Source organism: Pangasianodon hypophthalmus, chromosome 12 (assembly GCF_027358585.1).
Source record: "Pangasianodon hypophthalmus isolate fPanHyp1 chromosome 12, fPanHyp1.pri, whole genome shotgun sequence".
Classification (NCBI taxonomy): Eukaryota; Metazoa; Chordata; class Actinopteri; order Siluriformes; family Pangasiidae; genus Pangasianodon; species Pangasianodon hypophthalmus.
In genome coordinates, this window is record NC_069721.1 from 20,891,606 (window position 1) to 20,914,000 (window position 22,395).

The following is a 22,395-nucleotide window of genomic DNA, read 5'->3' on the forward strand; positions in this document are numbered from 1 at the left end:
ACATGAGTGAGAAAGAAAAAAACAGGTCACACCTACTTGGGGTTTTTGGAGCACTAAATGGATACAGATACTGTCACTGCAACTGTCATTGAGTTACACCCTTAATCCACAGTTTGTTTTCTTAAAAGAGAGGATTCTATGTAGAACCCTTTTAGGAAGCTATAAGAGTTTACTTAGGTCATTAAGGCACATTTAATCAAGGCTGGTCTAGACGTACACTTTTTAGGTAAAAAAGAAAACAGCTTTTCTAATCAAGACTGTGGGCCTGAATAGAATATAACATATTAGACTCCAACATGATAAGCTAATAAGCCACATAGAATAACTGGTGGTGGATTCTCTTTGGACAGCACATACACTGAGTTAAGTTTACTAGGTGCATCTAGTATCTTCTACCTAATAAACTGAGTATATGTGACACTGTGTATGTGAAGGAGAGTTAATGTTCAGAAAATAAAGCACTAAACACTTTCCTTAACTTATCAGCTCTTTCTTTCTAATGCAACTATAACATAAAAAGTGTGCTTCTGTTAATGTGCTGCTAAAGGAGAACATTGTGTGCTCTGGACCTTAGCCAAATGGTATCCTTTTTCATATTCAAATTTCAGGTTCATGCTGGACCAGTTCGAGTGTTTTTGTTTAACGAGCACTGATGCATATAAATGAAATGTCAGGTGTTCTGAGCTTTTCCCTGACTGTTTACATTTACGTATTTGGTGATGCTTTTATCCAAAGTCACCTACAATTGAGACAGGATACAACTGAGTAGATGGGACTTAAGGGTCTCAGTGGCAGTGCTGGAATTTGAACTCAGAACCTTTTAATCTGTAGCACAAAGCCTTAAACACTGAAACACATGATGGGATACTTCCTAATATTTCATGTCACGTATTCACAGTCTTTATGCATGGAATTTTTTCTATATATTTAAACCAACTCAAAAGTTAAATATGGTATGAGATATTTTGAGACATACAGTATTGTGCCAAAGTCTTAAGCACGTGTAAAGAAATGTTGTATAGCAAAGATATGTTCAAAAAGATACTACATACAAAAGAAAGCTACTATGGGGAGCAGTAAACAGCATTAAACTAAATAAAATCAATATCTGACTTGAAAACCTCTTGCCTTAAAAAAAAGCATAAGTAGTCTTAGGTAAACATTGTGCAATTTTATAAGAAAATTGGCTGGAAAGTTTTTCTAGGCATCTTGGAGAACCTGTCACAGTTCTTCTGGAGACTTTAACACTTGCTTTTGTTTTTGAGGGTAATGACTAGCCTTCATGTATTTTTATCTGAAAAGTAGTCCATTATGTAATATGTTACTTTCTTTACTCACATACAAACAATCTTCTGTAACATTTTTCCTCTGTAATATTTTTGTTGGAAAAGTAATGTTCATCTTTTGTGACTATATTTGACTCAGTGATACTTAGGCCTAGTTTTAGAAGCCGTATACTGTCCCTGTAAAAAAATTGCAACTCTTTTTACAGGCAAAGAGTTATAGTGAAAGAAAGAAACAGCCACTGCCTGTCTAAAAAGCCTATTTATAGACACAAGGCAGGATCTGATAACAGACAGAAGAGTGTGACTGAATGTTGGCTGGATGCTTAGTGACTGCTGGAATCCTGATATGCAGAACAGTGAGACGAGAAGCAAAATGACTGAACTAGACACAGAACAGACTGGAAAACTTTAGACAAGCCTTCCAAAGTAATCAATTATATATCTACATAATATCTGTCCTACTTCAGACCACTCTGTCTATTATAAATGCAGAATATCACTCTTGTACTTTTATTATTATACTGTGTGATAGCATCACTTCAGCCACAGCAGGCAAAATGAACTGAAAGAAAGAATTGTGAAGATGAAAACAATGGACAACAGTCCTTAGACACCCACTTCCCAACAGTCCTCCCTCTGTCTCACTGTGTGCCTCCTGTTTACTAACCGGCAGAACAAAATGCAGGCAGGGACAGTAAGGTATCATTAGCTTTAGCTTTTTTATGAAAATAAAGCTGTAAGAATAAAAAGATATATTTCACTGTATAATATCATGACATCTGCTTCCAGTTTCCTGGAAATGCCATGTAACAGTGCAGCTGCAGTTCAAGGATTCAGTTATGTGGTTTTCGGAAACTGGGAAAATATTAACAGTTTATTAAACAATGTAGAAATAGAGTTTACTCTGATTTAGAATTGTAATGACTGCCTATAAAGTAGACTGTTTTACAAATCTTGTAGAATATTTAGAACATGCAGGATAGGTTTGGCAAAAAAATATATATATATATTATACAAAATTTCCTGCTTAGCCCTAATTTCAAAGGCTGGACATTCTTTGTGTACTTACCTCATCACTGGAGCTATGAAAACCAAAACCATTTTACTAAATATCTGCCTTAAGCCACATCGCATGCTTTACAGACTTGTTGATGTGGTTTAGGACACGTCACAAACATAAAAACATTGAATTCACAAATCTTGAAACATGGGAAACATCCATAAACTTCACCATCTGGCTGTAAAGTTCTTTGGACAGCCATTTTGGACAAGCAGAATAATTTTGTCTTAGCGTAATCAATTTGGCATCAGTCACCTCCCAATGTTTTAGGAAACAGAAGAATTGTAGAAAAAAGCTGCACACAGTGATAATATCATTTATAGTGAAGACTGTTGCAAAACTTCAGGGTATAGCTGTAGATCTGACTGTTATAAAGGGCTGACAATTGAGACTCCTTATAAGAAAGCTTCACCATATCAACATTTACATGTTTACACAGTTGCTATGTAGGTTGTTACTACAGCATAATGTGAAGAAGAAACTGTTCCCACCCTGAAGTTGATTAATTTCCAATAAAGTGTGTTATTTCTTGTATACCAAAACAATTTGCCAACAATGAAATGATTTTTTTTTATTAAAGAATGACAAATCATACTATTTAGCGATTTGTAGTTACATTTAATGTTGTGTTACATTCACAAACCAAGTAACAACAGCTATAAACAATCATTCTCTCACAAGCCTCTCTCCTGAAGTTAATAGGACATAAATGCAGGTGGTCATGTTACCACAAAGTCCTCTGCCCTGAAGACTGTCCCATGCCAGAAAGTTATAAACCTCTGGCTGCTGCAAAGCCTTGACACTGGAGACTCCTTCCATGAAGGTTAAATAAATGGCAAACATATATATACACTGATAAGCCATAACAAGGACTCCCTTGTGCCACCATAACAGCTCTGATTTGTTGAGGCATGGACTCCACAAGACCTCTGAAAGTGTGCTGTGGTATCTGGCACCAAGATGTTCGCAGCAGATTCTTGGTCACCTCTCTTACCAAGGACCTTCTCCCAGAGAGTTCAGTTTGGCCGGGCGACCAGCTCTAGAAAGAGTCCTGGTTGTTCCAAACTTCTTCCATTTAAGAATTATGGCCACTGTGCTCTTGGGAACCTTCAAGCAACAGAAGTGTTTTTTGTAGCTTTCCCCAGATCTGTGTGCCACAATCCTGTCTCTGAGCTCTGCAGGCAGTTCCTTTGACCTCATGACTTGGTTTTTGCTCTGATATGCATTTTCAGGTGTTAGACTTTATATAGACTGGTGTGTGCCTTTCCAAATCATGTATAATCAATGGAATTTGCCACATGAGGAACAATCAAAGTGTAGAAACATCTCAAAGATGATCCAGGGAAGTGGGATGCACCTAAGCTAAATTTCAGGTGTCAAGGGTCTGAGTCCCTGTATAAATTGTTACTATAGAAATGATAAAATGTTGAACAAGTGCATTAATATAAACCTGTGATTTGCCTTGCAGCTGAAACTACTGTCAGAGCTGCTGTTCTAAACAATGAATCGACACCTTCAGACTAATCAGAATTGAGACTTCAGCTGCAAAATAATTTAGTCATATATAGGATATAGATTATGTTATATAGTTATATTTTCTACTCATATATGAATTGCGTGTCAATCATTTTGACCCAATTGAACTAAAGCTCAATTTGTCCTCTCCAGATCTGAAATGCTGCCGTGTTGCTTTCTCTCTGTGGAATAAGAAAAGCTCGATGTACTTTATCAGTTTCCAGATTTAACTGCAGCCTCATAGAGGTCTTGGGAACACAATCCCACACTGTTGTGAATGATGAAACAGAAATGAACAACTTTTTTTATGCGCCTCTGAGACGGTCACCCTGGCCTACTTTTTTGCTCGGAGTGCTGAACCAAAAACCTAACAGCCAGGGCATGATGAAGTTTTTTTGCTGTGCGAATGAAACTTCAGGCATGACAGGCATCTCTGTGTCAACTCATCAAGTTTACTGTGAGATCCTGTAAGACCTGTTGGGTGAAACCTTGAAACATAGCAGTCAAGTCCATTGCGTACATAATAAAAACACATTCCTGGAGTTTTGCAGGAAGTATATGGTAATCTCTCACTGACAAGGAGGGTTTAAAGCTAATCTACATTTGGTTTGGCCATTTGAATTTAATCCCCTGGTTCTTGAAATAGCTTTCTCTTGAATATTTGACATTCATACGCTTTGTTCCCATGGATGTAGTGTTACTCACAACTCTTACTCTTGATCAGCACCGATACATTGCTGTTGCTCCATAGTCATGGCTTTTCTTCCTTATTTATTGTGTGATCCTGAATAGTCATTATCGGTATATTGATATCTATTCTTCTCTTGTTCATCCCTTTATTTATGAGCTATCACCTGCCTAATCTACTTAGACAAGGGTCTTCTCTTTAATTGCCCCTCTCAAGGTTTCTTCCAGGCTGTGGGGGAGTCAATAGTTCTTCCAAAAAATGATTTTAAAGCAGTTTCATCTCATGTAGTAAATCATTCACACAGTTTGGTATGTCACATTGAGGCACACACATGATTTGGGGTTTTATAAATTAACTAGACTTACTTCATGAAACCACAGCAAATCGCTTTGGGCATGTTTAGGTTTCACACAGACTATCCCTCTCTCTCTCTCTCTCTCTCTCTCTCTGTCTAAGAGAGCTAAGATGATCTGACCACTATGATGCCATTGGGAAACTGGCTCCTGCTCTCTTCACCTGTGATTCAAACTATTTATTTAACCTCTGAAAAATGGTCATGGGGTGGTGACCTGTTTAAACCCCAGGCAAAACCTCATTTCACAGAAGAGAAAGAGCTAAATGTAGCATAACATTCATCCAGACCTTTCCAAACTCCCTCGAGACGAACCATGTTAGGAAATTGGAACAAGGCCAGTGATTCACTTTTCCTCATATAATATCATTAATGTTACAGTAACACACACACACAAACTGCTGTTAAAAAGTACTATAAAAATGAATCTGTAATGATTTTACTGTGTGGTATAACCAGATAGTGATGACGATATCATTACAATGCATTACATTTTAATTAGACTGTAACATAAAAACAGGAAATCATTTAAAATAGCAGTAATAAATAAATGTACCATGAGTCACACTTTCTGTCATATCACAGGGATTGGCTTGTATCTGCGTCACCAGTCATTAAATAATGAGCTCAGTTATTTTAATCCATATTTTACAACTACTCTTGAGTTATATCTGGCAGTAATGTCTTCCTTGATCCACTGTGTACCTGTTCACTGATGTACATGCTTGTTTTAAAAAAAAAATACATATGATGCAGAGGTGTGTTTAGGTGTGCTTAGGTGTGTTTAGGTGTGTTTGGATTTCACCACAAAAACTGTGATTCAGATATTCAGATTAACATTTCCTATTACAATAAAATAGATAAATAAACAAATAGAATTAAAAATAATAAATAAGAATAAAAGAAATAACTAAAACAATATTATTAAAATTATGAATTGTTAAAATATTATTTATTTAAAATATTATTTATTTGACTGTGTAAATATATATAGAGAAGTACGAATAACACTGTTATTATTATTATTATTATTATTATTATTATTATTATTATTAGTAGTAGTAGTAGCAGAAGTAGTAAATATTAAATATATTTACTTAAAATATTATATATTTTATATAAATAAATTGTATAAATATTTATAAATAAATATTTATATATTTAAAAAATAATTTTATTTATTTGTATTATTTTATTTTGTATTTTTTTTATTTTTATTTCCCCCTCTGTACAGTGAAACCTAACTCCCGCACTGTGTCACTGTTCTCAGATCAGCTCTGCGGTATTATTTGTGTTTAGTAGAAAGCCACAGCTGATCCAGGAGCAGTCAGAGAAACATGGGGATGAAAGAGAAAGGTCATGTGAGTATGGCGTTAATAACGAGGCCAAACCCCGCCTACTACATGGGTTGCCAGATTGATGTTAATCACCCTCACTGGATTACAATCGCTTTATTGTTGACAGTTCACTTTCATAGCTTAAGGTAGTTGATGTTTAAGATGAGTACTAGAAATTTGTCTGTTTTGTTTTCAAGGACTACTGTTAGGAAAAAAGGATACCTAAATACACTATACAATGAAATTCTTACTCTGTGAATCCTTCCAGCAACCTCTGACATACTTTGAACAGGACATGTAAGGAAAACACAAAAAACATAAATTACAAATAGTGCAAAAAATGTGCAAGAGAAAGTGTATATGTGCATTGTAAACATGAGATGTTCATGTGCAATAAAAAGTGTATATGTGCATTGTAAACATGAGATACTCATGTGCAATAAAAAGTGTATATGTGTCTTGTAAACATGAGATGTTCATGTGCAATAAAAAGTGTATACTTGCATTGTAAACATGAGATGATCATGTGCAATAAAAAGTGTATATGTGCATTGTAAACATGAGATGATCATGTGCAATAAAAAGTGTATATGTGCATTGTAAACATGAGATGTTCATGTGCAATAAAAAGTGTATATGTGCATTGTAAACATGAGATGTTCATGTGCAATAAAAAGTGTATATGTGCATTGTGAACATGAGATATTCATGTGCAATAAAAAGTGTATATGTGCACTGTAAACATGATCTGTTCATGTGCAATAAAAAGTGTATATGTGCATTGTAAACATGAGATGATCATGTGCAATAAAAAGTGTATATGTGCATTGTAAACATGAGATGATCATGTGCAATAAAAAGTGTATATGTGCCTTGTAAACATGAGATGATCATGTGCAATAAAAAGTGTATATGTGCCTTGTAAACATGAGATGTTCATGTGCAATAAAAAGCGTATATGTGCACTGTAAACATGAGATGATCATGTGCAATAAAAAAGTGTATACTGGCATTGTAAACATGAGATGATCATGTGCAATAAAAAAGTGTATACTTGCATTTTTAACATGAGATGTTCATGTGCAATAAAAAAGTGTATATGTGCATTGTAAACATGAGATGATCATGTGCAATAAAAAGCGTATATGTGCATTGTAAACATGAGATGATCATGTGCAATAAAAAGTGTATAGGTGCATTGTAAACATGAGATATTCATGTGCAATTGTATATGTGCAATGTAAACATGTGCAAAGTTAGCACAAAGATAGCTTCAGTAGTGGTCCATGTGCAGACATACAGTTCATATATTTGGAATGTATAACACATATATTTCATATACAGTAGAATGAATTCTAGTGCATGTACACAGTGTTTTCTCTGACATGGACATTTCTGGTTTACACTGAATTTTACAGCAGAATGGGTTGGATCCAGGTGCTCCGATCTGGCAACCCAGGCAGGAGGCAGCTGTACTCGTTCGTGCTGTAAACTTCCCTCTGTCAAATGACACCGAGCCTCTGAGCTCAGAGCAGATCAGAGCTGAAAGTGCGTTTGGATGTGTGTGTATGATTTGAGTTCATCAGAAGTGAAGCTCCAGGAAGTTTCTGGATACTGATGGTGAGTTCAGTGGGATTAGTAAAGCTTTTCTTTCATAATGCAGAATGCAGAATGCAGATCGGATTAGACATACAGATATGAAGCCCATACACTAACATGGGAAACAGTTTGTTCTTCAAATCACTGAATAGTAGTTGAATGGTATTCAAAATGATTACTACTTTATTTATGAATATTTCTTTGGTAGCCTCTTTAGGAGTGTGAGAAAGTGTGCCAGTCATTGTGCTGCTGTGTTATCTTAATGTACTTTGCCACAGATTCAGACAAGGTCATAAACTAATCAAGCAGCCTAATGCATTAATATAATGCACTGAATAGGAATGCAGATATGAATGCATAAAAAGGAATAACCCTGCACTTTCTTGCACACACTCCTATGGCTGGAGGATCTTTATGTCTTATCTTCCATGCTTGTAGTATTCATTATGTTTTCATTTCCCATAAACTGAAATGATTTGTAGGATATGATATGTCCCAAATATTCAACCCAACTCAGAGGCCTCAGATTTTCTTTTAATATCCTGGGCTCTCATTATCATGTGCTAGTATTGTGTTAGTGAATTAGAGCAGTAAGAAGAAACGGGGGAGTAAGCTTGAGGAATCTGGCCCTCTGTGTGTATGTGTGTGTGTGTGTGTGTGTGTGGGGTGTGCGGTGTGTGTTTGGCCTCAAACATCCACAAACTGAGTGATTATTCCTGATAGTCAGTAGTCGGGGAAAGCAAACACACCTGCGACTGTCCTGGTGCATTTAAGGCCACTGAGGAAAAGATCCCATTTTAAAGCACATACTCACCAGAAATGATTTTAATCAAGTTCTTTAACTTCATGTACGTATATCACCAGATTGCCAGAGCTTTGCCAAAGGCCCAGGTTATTTCATGTAAAAGGGTTGGTTTTTGGCAGCTGATGAAGGAACTAGAGAGCAGATTAGTGATTTGCGATCTGGCATGTTTTTATCTGTCTATCTGTCTAAAACATTAAATGCTGATTTGTGAACATACACTGATGAGGCCTGCACATACTTTTTGGATCATTCCCTTTTCATACTTATTACAAAGTCGTTAAAATGTAGTGCACTGCTAATGTTTGATCGCTTTCTAACTTCCCCCAGTTATACAAATATACAAACTGAACCTGTGGTTAAAGATGGAAGCCAGTTTTAATGCTTCAGGTTGTGACAACTAGACGTAAATTGTTTTGTGAAAAATAAAGAATCAACCACTAGGATACAGCTTGGAAACGTGGGTATCAAAAACATTTCTGAAGCTTACACTTGTGCCGAATGTTCATGTGAAACTTTCATGACAGAAACTCATATTTACCACAATTCTGGTAGCTCTTGAAGGTAGCATGAGTTTCCGTGTTATTTCTTTTCTTTCCAGGACACACAATAAACTGCCAGTTCAGAGTATAATATATCTAAGTGTGTATCCACTGAGCTGCCATTTCCTAAGCTATACAAATGTTTGAAATACATGACCTGGCAACCCTGTGTATCAGTGCACCGGTGTTTACGGTGGAACACTATCTCACCTGCGGAATCTGGAAAGTTGACATTGCAGGCAGCTGTCGTAAAGCTTCATGTGTAATAAAACCATAATGCTGTTTAACCTAAGCTAACAAATGTGGGAATTTCAGCACTGCTAAGCTCTAACATAAGCTCTAACATGTGTTATACGTACATGTCATAATGCACATTGTGCACAATCATTGTACAATATTGGAGAGATAAATGTATTTACCACGTATTTTTAAACTTTTGTGAAAGTCTCATATAGTAACTCGAGTCTGACTCTTGCACAGTTCTGGAAAGTCTGGAAAGGTAATAAATTTAAAGGCAGTCATTTACCAGGCCTGTTTCAAAAGTATGGAAAATCAGAAGACATTTTGGGAAAGTTTTGCATGTTCTTACAGTTGTTTCAGTAAGACTCATGACAGCAAGTTTTTTTTGATATATCTGAAAATCTGTTTTCTTTTGATATATTGATGTTTTTTCTCTGATACTGAAAATCTATATTGTTTATCACATTTATTTTTCCCATGTCATGATATTGTTAATGGCCTGAAAAAATTGGCAGGAAAACCGAGCATATAAAGTATGAAAAGGAAAAAATCTGGAAAAATGTTTAAAAAGTGGAACAAGGAAAGTTGAAAAAATAAAAAAATCCCTGTAGTAGAATACAAATTTATGATTGAAACTGACCAGGCTAAGAAACAGATCTTAAAGATACCTCACTACACAGCTGTACACACTGTACAATACCTCACTACACAGCTGTGCACACTGTACGATATTTCACTACACAGCTGTGCACACTGTACGGTATTTCACTACACAGCTGTACACACTGTACGATACCTCACTACACAGCTGTACACACTGTACGGTATTTCACTACACAGCTGTGCACACTGTACGGTATTTCACTACACAGCTGTACACACTGTACGATACCTCACTACACAGCTGTGCACACTGTACGATACCTCACTACACAGCTGTACACACTGTACGATACCTCACTACACAGCTGTGCACACTGTACGATATCTCACTACACAGCTGTGCACACTGTACGATACCTCACTACACAGCTGTACACACTGTACGATACCTCACTACACAGCTGTGCACACTGTACGATATCTCACTACACAGCTGTGCACACTGTACGATATCTCACTACACAGCTGTGCACACTGTACGATACCTCACTACACAGCTGTACACACTGTACGATACCTCACTACACAGCTGTGCACACTGTACGATACCTCACTACACAGCTGTGCACACTGTACGATACCTCACTACACAGCTGTACACACTGTACGATACCTCACTACACAGCTGTGCACACTGTACGATACCTCACTACACAGCTGTACACACTGTACGATACCTCACTACACAGCTGTGCACACTGTGTGATACCTCATTACACAGCTGTACACACTGTACGATACCTCACTACACAGCTGTGCACACTGTGTGATACCTCACTACACAGCTGTGCACACTGTACGATATCTCACTACACAGCTGTGCACACTGAATGATACCTCACTACACAGCTGTGCACACTGTACGATATCTCACTACACAGCTGTGCACACTGTATGATACCTCACTACACAGCTGTGCACACTGTACGATACCTCACTACACAGCTGTACACACTGTACGATACCTCACTACACAGCTGTGCACACTGTACGATACCTCACTACACAGCTGTACACACTGTACGATACCTCACTACACAGCTGTGCACACTGTATGATACCTCATTACACAGCTGTACACACTGTACGATACCTCACTACACAGCTGTGCACACTGTGTGATACCTCACTACACAGCTGTGCACACTGTACGATATCTCACTACACAGCTGTGCACACTGTACAATACCTCACTACACAGCTGTGCACACTGTACGATACCTCACTACACAGCTGTACACACTGTACGATACCTCACTACACAGCTGTGCACACTGTACGATACCTCACTACACAGCTGTACACACTGTACGATACCTCACTACACAGCTGTGCACACTGTATGATACCTCATTACACAGCTGTACACACTGTACGATACCTCACTACACAGCTGTGCACACTGTGTGATACCTCACTACACAGCTGTGCACACTGTACGATATCTCACTACACAGCTGTGCACACTGTACAATACCTCACTACACAGCTGTACACACTGTACAATACCTCACTACACAGCTGTGCACACTGTACGATATCTCACTACACAGCTGTACACACTGTACAATACGTCACAATGCAGGTGTAAACACCGTACAATACCCTACAATGCAGGTGTACACACTGTACAATACCTCACAAGGCAGGTGTACACACTGTACCTCACTACACAGCTGTGCACACTGTACCTCACTACACAGCTGTACACACTGTACCATACCTCACTACTCAGCTGTGCACACTGAATGATACCTCACTACACAGCTGTGCACACTGTACAATACCTCACTACACAGCTGTGCACACTGTATGATATCTCACTACACAGCTGTACACACTGTACAATACGTCACAGTGCAGGTGTAAACACCGTACAATACCCTACAATGCAGGTGTACACACTGTACAATACCTCACAAGGCAGGTGTACACACTGTACCTCACTACACAGCTGTGCACACTGTACCTCACTACACAGCTGTACACACTGTACCATACCTCACTACACAGTTGTACACACTGTACAATACCTCACAGTGCAGGTGTACACACAGTACAATACCCTACAATGCAGGTGTACACACTGTACAATACCTCACTACACAGCTGTACACACTATACCTCACTACACAGCTGTACACACTGTACCATACCTCACTACACAGCTGTAAACACTGTACAATACCTCACAATGCAGGTGTACACAATGTACAATACCTCACTACACAGCTGTACACACTGTACCTCACTACAACACTGTACTCATAATGCAGGTGTACACACTGTACAATATCTCATGATGTAGGCACTCACACTGTTCTACTATCAGCACATGTTGAATTTAGGACTACCCTGAACCAGTGTAAGTCTTTTGCCCAGTTTGTGAACAGACTATCTGTGTGTGTGTGCATGTGTGTGTGTGTGTGTGTGTGTGCCAATGCAGGACTCAATTCTCTAAAATCCCAGTGGGTTTGACTTGAGAGGAATTAGGCCATAGATGTCTCTCTCTCTTTCTCTCTCTCTCTCTCTCTCTCTCTCTCACACACACACACACACACACACACACACACACACTGTCCGACCACACTCTCTCAGTGTGATTTCTGTTCCATTCCTTGTTCGTTGTATTCAGTGTGTTGCTCATCTTTCACGTTGACACATCTGTGTTGCGTGGTGAAACTGATTTATCCACACACACACACACACGCCCACACACATACACACACACACACACACCACCCTCTGGCTAAGGAGTGGATCAGTTATTAACGTGCTATGATCTAGGGATCAGCACGTACACTATTTCACATATTTAACATCATGTACGCAAGAAATTCTCTACCCCAGAAGCTAGAATCAGCTTGTCTTAAAGTACCAGGAATAGTACAGCTGAAGGAAATTATACCAGTTCCCCCTGAATATAATCAATCAGTTAAGAAAAGCTCTGTGTCTGACGTTTGCTTCTTTAGTTTTGCACCGGCACTTTAAGACTAAGGGAACATTTTAGCATCCAGTTTAGTGTTGTGCAACTGCATGTCTAAATCATCGACATCTTTCGTAAATACAGAATACAGAAGTCTATATAAAAATATATGTAGAGATCAAATTGGAGCTATATTATCTTCTAAATCACTAATACTAATTCCACATTCAAACTTTAGGCCACACTTCTTACCCTCGTACCCCTCCAAACTGGAGGTGCCATCATCTGTGTAATTTTTGAGCAGTGAAACTGAAGCAAGTCAGACCAAATGTGAACAAAAGGGAAAGGATACAGAGAAAGAAAGATTCATTTTATTTTTATTTCCATTTTTGAGTGTCGGTTTTGTGACAAAAAATATTATTATGTTCTTTCAGTATGTATCGTATACATGGTAATTATCATTTTTTAAATGCTTTTAGCTGTTTTGTGTTTCTGTTTGGATGGACAAGTTGTTTGATTTGTTTGAAAGTTTCAATTCATGTCAATAATCAAAGTGTAAAGAGCTTTTTTATGGTCGACGTTTGCATACTCCACATATATACTGAGATAATTTATTATTACGTACAATAGACATAGACTTATGTTAATTTTGTATAAAGTAAGCTTGTCCACTCTGCTGGTTGCTTATAAATCCAAACATTCCTTCAGATAGCAGTTAAATATCAGTTCAACCAACATATCTTTAATCTCTCATGCTGTTAGCATGGAGCCATCCTGTCCAGCAACATACGCTAGGAGTTTTGTGGTAAAATTCTTTTTTTTTTTCTCTCTCTGCCCACTAGGAATTTTTGTTAGCAATGTTGGTAACTCTGCCAAAATATGTGTTGAGAAAAAGCGTTTCTGGCTTCAAGATGGTGCTGTTTTTATTTCTGCAAAGTCATTCTGGAATTTTTGTAGATATCAGCATGTCAGAAACAACACAAACTCCGTAAGTCAGATTTTTTTATAGATAGTTAGTACACTAAAGTTCACGTGTAGGTGAATCTGGGTGGTGGATTTGTGGGTGCAGTCCTGCCATAACTGAGGATCCACTAATTAGCCTGCGTAAACTGTGGTAATCTGTGGTTAAATGTTGCATCAGGCTTTGATGAGGTGGGTTTTTCCTGGCAAAGGGTGCGTTTTGTGTTAAATAGCCGCCCTGATGTTGGGAAGCTGTTCTCATCGCTCTTCTTTCACTCTCCCGTGAACTGTGTTTGTGCTGGAGTCAGACAGACTAATTTCACTCAAGAGCCCTTGGCGTTATTCAGCACTTTAATTAAACCCATTAGCCTGTTAGTGCACAGCAGCAGTGGGAGATTAAATTACTCATGATGGCTGCTTAGTAGGGACTCGAATAAGTCCAGGTTGTTACTGAAGTTTTAAATCATTAGGAAACATCAACAGAGTAACTGATACTAATTATTCGAGAAAATATTATTTTAAACAGTGATAAAAGCAACAGATAGAGGTTGACTGAATGACTGAAATGACTGAAATTGACTATATCTCAATATCTATCTCACATAAAATTAATTTAAAAATTTCTTTTTTATGCCATATACACTGTATGGCCAAAGGTTTGTGGACACCTAACCATCACACCCATATGTACTTGTTGAACATCCCATTCCAGATGTAGCTCCCCTTTGCTGTTATAATAACCTCAACTCTTCTGGGAAGGCTTTCCACTAGATTTTGGAGCGTGGCTGTGGGGATTTGTGTTCATTCAGCCACAAGAGCATTAGTGAGATCAGGCACTGATGTTGGGTGAGGAGGTCTGGGGTGCAGTCGGCGTTCCAGTTCATCCCAAAGGTGTTCAGTGGGGTCGAGGTCAGGGCTCTGAGCAGGACACTTGTGTTCTTCCACTCCAACCGATTCAAACCTATATAGGTTTTCTAACAACGTACCAGGAACACAGTTGTACTACATTTGAAAAAGTATATGACAAAAACCAAGAACCAAGAAAAGGAAGAACAATAAAAGAAAAATATAATTCAGTTGCCATTCGGTCTGTCAATTGCTACCTGCAGTAACAGTGGAGGGAGTGTTATAAAAGTACTGATGATGCCTGTGATGCTCTCAGAAAGTAAAAGTATATTTATAGGATATCATCACATTGCCCAGCCCTAAAATATAGGTAGTGCCCTTACAGCACTGAAATAAAGTCAGCCTTATGCTGATTGTGGGTAACTGCCATTTAACGCCCACATCCTCTCCTGCTTCAGTCTTTTCCATAAACAAATTCAGCTCTTTACTCACTGACATATGAGCATTACTCAGTGTGTGTGTGTGTGTGTGTGTGTGTGTGTGTGTGTGTGTGTGTGTTTACTTTCATGCTCCAACTAAAATACCCGATGTTTCATTAGCTAATTTCCTGTGCCCCGCCTTGTTGTTGACATTCATGCTGAAGATCCCAGGGGTGTGTTTCAGCTTCAAGGTTTCCCACTGAAGAATGTGTGTGTATATGTTGAGACTGTCTGCCAAACAGGACACAGGGGCGTAGATGACCACACAGTAGATTGCTGTAGGGCAGTCAGTAGTGAGAATACAAACAAGGGTTCAGGTTGGAACTGCTAGACCAAATCAAGGGTGTTTCTGCTGTAATGAGTGGATCCTGTTTGACCCCTAATGAGTCTAAATAAGACACAAACACTATGATTACATTATATTATTGAAAGTGCTGTACAAATAAAATTGAATTGAGTTAAAACAAAAAAGTTGCAGTATAAAGAGCTCCAGCACCATGAATAATGGATAACCTCATTTCATAATTCTAAGACATTTGCCTTTGCAAATACTTTCATGCACTAAGGAAAACAAACTGAATGGAGATGTGGATGGAGGTTTCAGCCCTGTCTGGCCATGTAACCGTATGCAAAATAAGATGGAGTGAAATGAAAATGGTTTTAAAGTCTTGGCCTATAGTTGTCTTACGCTTAGTAAAGCAACATTTCCTACAGGCAGCAAGTGTTTTTTTTTTTTTTTTTTTTTTTTAATAAAAAATGGATTTCTGTTAAATATGAACTGCATACCTGAATCAGATAAAGTGCAAGTCATGCTAAAAGGGGACTTTTGGGGCCTGTGTGGAGTTCCTACATCCAACAGTCTCGAGTTAATAAGTCACCAAAAATTCAAATTATTAAAGATTTCTACAGGCTAAATCTTTTACAGAAATGCTGCTGTGAGATTCTTAGAAGCTGGTGGGGTTAGCAATGGCTAACAAAGTGATCAGACTATTATGCAAGGCTGTATAATGTACAGTAAATTTCAGGAAAGTTGCCTCTTTTTATTTTCAAATGATTTTTAAGACGATGTTGAGACTTGAAATGTAATGTACTCATACAGTTATGCGTTATTAGCAATTCAACTGCATCAAACTGTGAACTTTAAATGTCTTAGCCAAGATAATGTTAGCTAAAGGAGGTTCTTTCATGACCAGAAAATTGGCAGTACAGCTCCAGAAGCACCACGTGACTTTCTTAAAAAAAAAAGAAAAAAGGCATGTTGTTTCTCATAGAGTCGTGTGATAAGATCATAAACCATAATAAATGCTTAGCCAAATTATTCGTGCATTTATCCATCTTCAGTAAGATCATGCTGGATTCCGGAATCTCAGGAACTAGTCCTACTCCTAGGAATACTATGTGTGAGGCGGAAATACACCCAAGATGGGACAAATTTAACCAAATAGCATAGCCAATCTACATACAGCCATGTTTTTAGGAGATGGGAGGAAACTAGATGAAACCCAGCCAAGTCCTGAATGAGCAGATTTAACATGGCAGTCTAGGTGTGTATGATCTTATTAGCTTCGTGTGAGTGGGACTGCTGTATGTTTAAAGGGAGGTGATGAAGGGGAGGATCGCTAGCTGTGTATCTTCCAGATTACTGGGATTAATCTCGTACCACCCAAAGAAAGCCTACATTTAATCCATGAGCTGCTGAGAAACCAGTTTACAGTACAGATTATTATTATTATTATTATTATTATTAGCACAATGTGGATCCTGAAAAATACATCTAGATACTAAATACTGTACAACATGTAGTAATGGGATCACTGACATGAAAATTAAATAATTTTAGATCATTTTACATGCTTTATCTTAATTATAGCCAGGTATCGCATTTAACACTGGAAATAAATAGCAATGTTGTAAATCCCCATATGTACGTTACACTTAATTTGAACCAAATGAACTGTTTGTGCATGTGAGGAGCAGCGTTTAGTGCTGTTGTTACCATAGCAACAACAAATTTGTAAGTCTCACCAGAGTAGAATAGAGTAGAAATATGTAATTAATGTGACTGTTCTCACGTAATGATTTCTTAGCAAAATGATCTTTGAATGAACAGACAGCAAGAAGAATTCCTGTCATTCTGTTTTGAAATATTAGCTGGATGCCCTTTACGCACACCCTCATTAAATCTTTTGATTAAAAAAAAAAAAAAAAAAACTTTACAAAAAACCAACTTTGTTTCCTTGCAGAAGAAAGTTTTAAGTTTTTTTTTTTTTTTTTTTTGCAGCTGCCATGCAGGTTGGTGTGCATCCTGACACAAACACACAGTGCAGTTTGGAAAATAAATTAATCCAAAGGTTTACATATTATTCTTTTATTTAATCAATTATTTGACATATTATTCACCTTGGATAAAATTGTTATTTGGATTGACCCTATCAATTCAATCTCAGTTTCAGATGAAGTGTTTTTTTTTTTCATACTGGATTATTTATTAGGCAGTTAAAAAAAAACTGATTAGTTTTGGTTTTAGTTAATGCATTCCTCTTGTATTCTTACAAATGAGTTATGTTTCTGATAGATTATGGAGTATAAATAAACAGTTCTTGGTGGTGGATTCAGCATTTTGTTCTCTGCGGTACAGGAAAGAATAGCTCATTTGTCATTCCTGTGGTTATTTTATTTGACTCCAGTTTCACAAGGCTTGATTTGGAAATATACACTTCCCACAATCCCCTTCGTCCCCAGCTCTGGCCTGGAAATGGAAGTCCAGCTGTGTATCTACAGCAGGGGGTCGTCCTCCTCTCCCGTTTCCCATCAGGCCGAGCTGAACCACAGTCACATATAAAAACCAGTACCAGAAGGATTGAAGACCTCTGGGCCTCTAGTGTGGGTCAGTACTCCGTCTGCTCTCCTCGCTGAGACTCCCACACTATAAATAAGCTCCTCTGTGGAAGCAAGGCTTGTAATGGTGTGCACTTATGGAGTATGTTTGTTAGGATTACACATTAGCATGTGGTCCCCAGACACGTTATAATAAACCACCTGTTGTAGACAATGGTAATGTGATTTATGTGAATTTTAGATGTTTTGATATGTAAAATGTGCTAGGTCTTGGGGTCAAGTTGCAGTGTGTGCTGGAAGGCCATAGATGGCAGTGTTCTGCTGTGCCTTTTAAAATTGATGTGCAGACGGCCTAGTGAACTAAAATGACAGCAGTTTGCAGTTGGCTAGTGAGCTCATCCCTTTTCTGAACCATTCCAACTCAGCCTATTTAAAAATTTGAATGCTGTTGATACACCTGAAATGGAAACGTCCAAACCCCTGATGTCAAGCACTCAGAAAACAGAGCTCACAAGGTGAGTCGAGATGGTCCTGCTTCCCCTTCTCTGAGTTGCAGAGAAGCAGACGTGCCAATGTATACAGTTTAACAGTAGCATCTACGATTTTTAACCCATTCTACGGCGACAACTATGCTTTCTTGCCCTCTCAGCTAATGCAATCAGACCAAATGTGAGTAAAAAGCTAGGTCACTGAAGGTCAAAGGATGTATGGCATGAAGGAAATAAATGAGTGCCCTCATGCCTTTTATGTAAAAACCACCAAGACGGAATTTACGTGTTTATTAGAAACACATACAGTGCCGTGAAAGAGTGATCTTGACCCTGCCATGCACTGTCAAATTATGCCAACAGAGAAAACGATTATCTACAGGGTCACGCTGTTTACACAACAAATGGAAATGACATCATCCCTGAACTGCTTTGTTTGGGAAGTGCCTATTGTGTGTTTGTGTGTGGCTTCGCTGTCTGAGGCTTTGTCATAGTCATGCTCGGACCTGGTTTTAATAATAGTCCACAGTATCATGGGAAAGCGTCTTCCCTCCCCTGTCTCTGCTGTTCTGGGTTTTTCTGGGCTGTTCCACAGAGGTCGGCTCTTTAGCCCCGTTTCGCCTGCGGGACCAAATTAACACTGGCTAGAGTGACCCATTTACAGCAGGACCTGAAAGGAACCTGTGGAACAGTGCTGTAGCCTACTTACTCTACCCTACATACCCAGGCACACACACAAACACACACACACACACACACACTTATACTGACCCGCATGCACATCCATATCCCAGCACACACACATATACAGTATACGGAAGTGTATGGGCTTTAGGGTGGAGGTTGTTTCTGTTTTTTATAATTTGTTTATAAAAAGCAATGGCCTTGACTAATTTAAGTTGCTGCAACTTCAATAACTTTTATATGTTACAGAGTAGCTACAGTTGCACATTGTAGTTTTGTTGACTGACAGGCGCCATGAGTTATTACTTTGTAAAAAATTTCATATGGTGTGTATGTTTAAACTTAATGTTTAATGGTGGTGTGACGCACCTCAGCGCTCTAACTATAGCATGCTGCTTGTTCTGAATTCCATGAATAATACGGAAGAATGTTTTTTTAAATACGTGGATTAATTAGCATGCGTAGATGAATTATTAAGCATGCATAGATGGATTAATTAGCATGCGTAGATGACAGACAGCTTTTTTAGAAGCAGGAACTTGCAGGTATGTGGAAACACTGACGAGACTGAGCAAAATAAAGTCCAGTGCCAAACCATTATATACAGTAACTCTCCTGCTAATTTAACCTGCAGTCACCTCACAGTTTTAACACATAATGAGAATAAAATAAATATGCTAGGCAGACTGAAATAATATTTTACTTGCATTGCTAGGACAAAACACCACAGTCACAATCACTGTGACTTTTTGTCAAGGGCAAACAAAGTATTTCATTGAAATCAAAAATTTCATATATTCATTTGTTTCCCTAGCTAGCTAATAATCTGGTAATATGGTATTACATTACGTTAGCTACCAATTTTTAGCCTGGTCAATTAGGTTTCTGGGCAACTAAAACTTTATACAGCATACTGTACCTTTTATTAATGAAACTAGCAAATTAGTTTTTGATTTATCAATCACTACAATACTTAATTTTATCTTAATGTTTCTTAATGTTATCGATCCTGCTAGAGACTATATCTACTAGTTTTGATTGCATATCATATTACTTTTCCTAGCTTGGGTCCTTGTTTTTAATTACACAATATAATATTTGCCTTTGTATGTTACATAGATTAGTATAAAATACATTAAGCAATCATTTCGGTGACTGGCAGGCATCCCTGCATTAACTAGCTAATTGTATGACATCACTACAATAGTTTACCTAATGTTATCAGGTTGGCTACAGGTTTTGATTCCTTATTTACAGAATTAACCTAATGTTAGCTAGCTTGCAAGCAAATCGGGCTCCTAGTTTATAAATTAAATAGTTTACCCCATGTTAGCTAGCTTGCTACTTGTTTTAATTACACAATTATGTATGTATTATGTATGTATTTGTATGTAAGTAAGCAGAACTTTTCTGTTTGACAGACATTAAGATGTTGTGTTTGTTTCTCAGTCCAAAGTCTCAATTTCTCAGTCCAAAGAACAAACAAATCTGAGTAGAATCTTCTAGCTGTTGTCTCCGAAAGACCATAATTCTAACATAATGTGAACACACTACAATTACACAATAATACTTTGACCCATGTTAGCTATGATGCTAGTGAATATAACTAGAGACTTAACTTCAGCTAGCTACTGCTGCAAAGTTTGGGGTGTGTGTGCTTACACGAATCAGTATGACGTTCTCGTCAAGCCCAGGATTTAAAACACATTGCGTTGAGAATAATAAGGTGATTACATGGGAGAGGAGTGTGTCTGTGAATAAAGGTGCACGACACATTCCAGACCTGTGTGTCATTTCCTTGTTGTGGTCAGTTTCGGCCCAGCACAGTTCATATTTCACACACACACACCCACACACATGCACACACACACATGCGTGCGTGCACACCCACACACAAACACACACTGCTGCTCAAATCCCAGAAACATCTGTCTGCTAAAGAGAGACTGGAAAACCTGTGCTGAGGAAACTGAGTGAAAACTAGAGAGAAAGAAAGACTGAGAAAGAGGAAAAAAAGGAAGGATGAGGCCGCCATTCACAGCTGGGCTGCGCTATATAGAACACGTGTGGCGGAGAAATAGCATTTCCTGAGGGAGGAGAGAGGATGGAGAGAGCGGTGAGAGAGAAAGAGAGCAACGAGAAGGAGGAAGGGAGAGAGGAAAGTGTGTGAAGCTGGCCCTGGTAGTCAAAGATGGAAGTGTGTTCTGTGTGGCGGATTAGACGAAAGAGCTAAAGAGACGTTTTACCTTCAGTTAGCAACGGAAGCAGCTATGCAGGAATCAACCAGGGGTATGTCACATTAGGAACTTTGGTTACTTTTGTGTGTGTGTGTGTGTGTGTGTATGTGTGTGAATTACAGCTGTATATGTGTTTTAGTACGGAATTTGTAGTAAACACTTTAAAATAGTCTAATCTGAATATTATATTTTGTTAAAAGCATGAATAAAGTGGCATAGAGACAAAAAACCACACTCTTTACAGCACCAGTATATAATATAAAGTGCACGCTCATTCTCAGAGTAGTGTTCAGTATGTGAGAATTAGCATTTGCTATACTACATAGTCATGTGACTATCTGTCAGTGAAATTTTACTTGTGGATACAGTTTCCTGATTATTTTTTAAAATTATATAGAAATTATTTTGACTCTTTTTACCAGAGGCCAAAAAAAATGGAGTTTTGTGGATGCCCGTGTTCAGCATTGAATTCATTTGTGATGTCACACTCCATAGTAGTGGTTAATGGCTCATATGAAACAAGACACTCAGGGGTTTAAGAAATTGCAGTTTTTCATAAGTATTTATTTTTCACCTAGCCTCCTAGGTTTAAAAGTTATAATTTTATTGTGGCATTTGTATACAGTCATTTACTATCAAAAAATCTTTAGCTTTGCTGTCCATTTCATCTCTGTACCACTGTTTTTGTGGAGAGGTGTGAATTGTTTGCCCTTTCCCATCACCCTTCTCACCAGCAATTAAACACAGCATCATGATACTCTATGCACAGAAACCCAACAGTGTCCTGACTAATCTTATAACAGACTTGCTGCGATAAAATAATTCTTTTGTTTATACTGCTTGAAAATGTCCA

General features: G+C 38.1%; 1 protein-coding gene across 2 annotated transcripts in view; it reads left to right on the top strand.

Moving 5' to 3' along the window:
* Positions 1-7,734: 7,734 nt before the first annotated feature.
* The window catches only part of lzts2b (leucine zipper, putative tumor suppressor 2b), a 30,112-nt gene continuing 15,451 nt past the window's right edge, over positions 7,735-22,395 (top strand). Inside the window, exon 1 of one of the 2 annotated variants that reach the window (XM_026915237.3) lies at positions 7,735-7,858. The gene's annotated coding sequence lies outside the window, so the exon portion shown is untranslated. Of the gene's footprint in view, positions 7,859-20,025; positions 21,595-22,395 lie in introns of those variants that run through there. The other variant, XM_026915238.3, reaches the window with a different exon arrangement.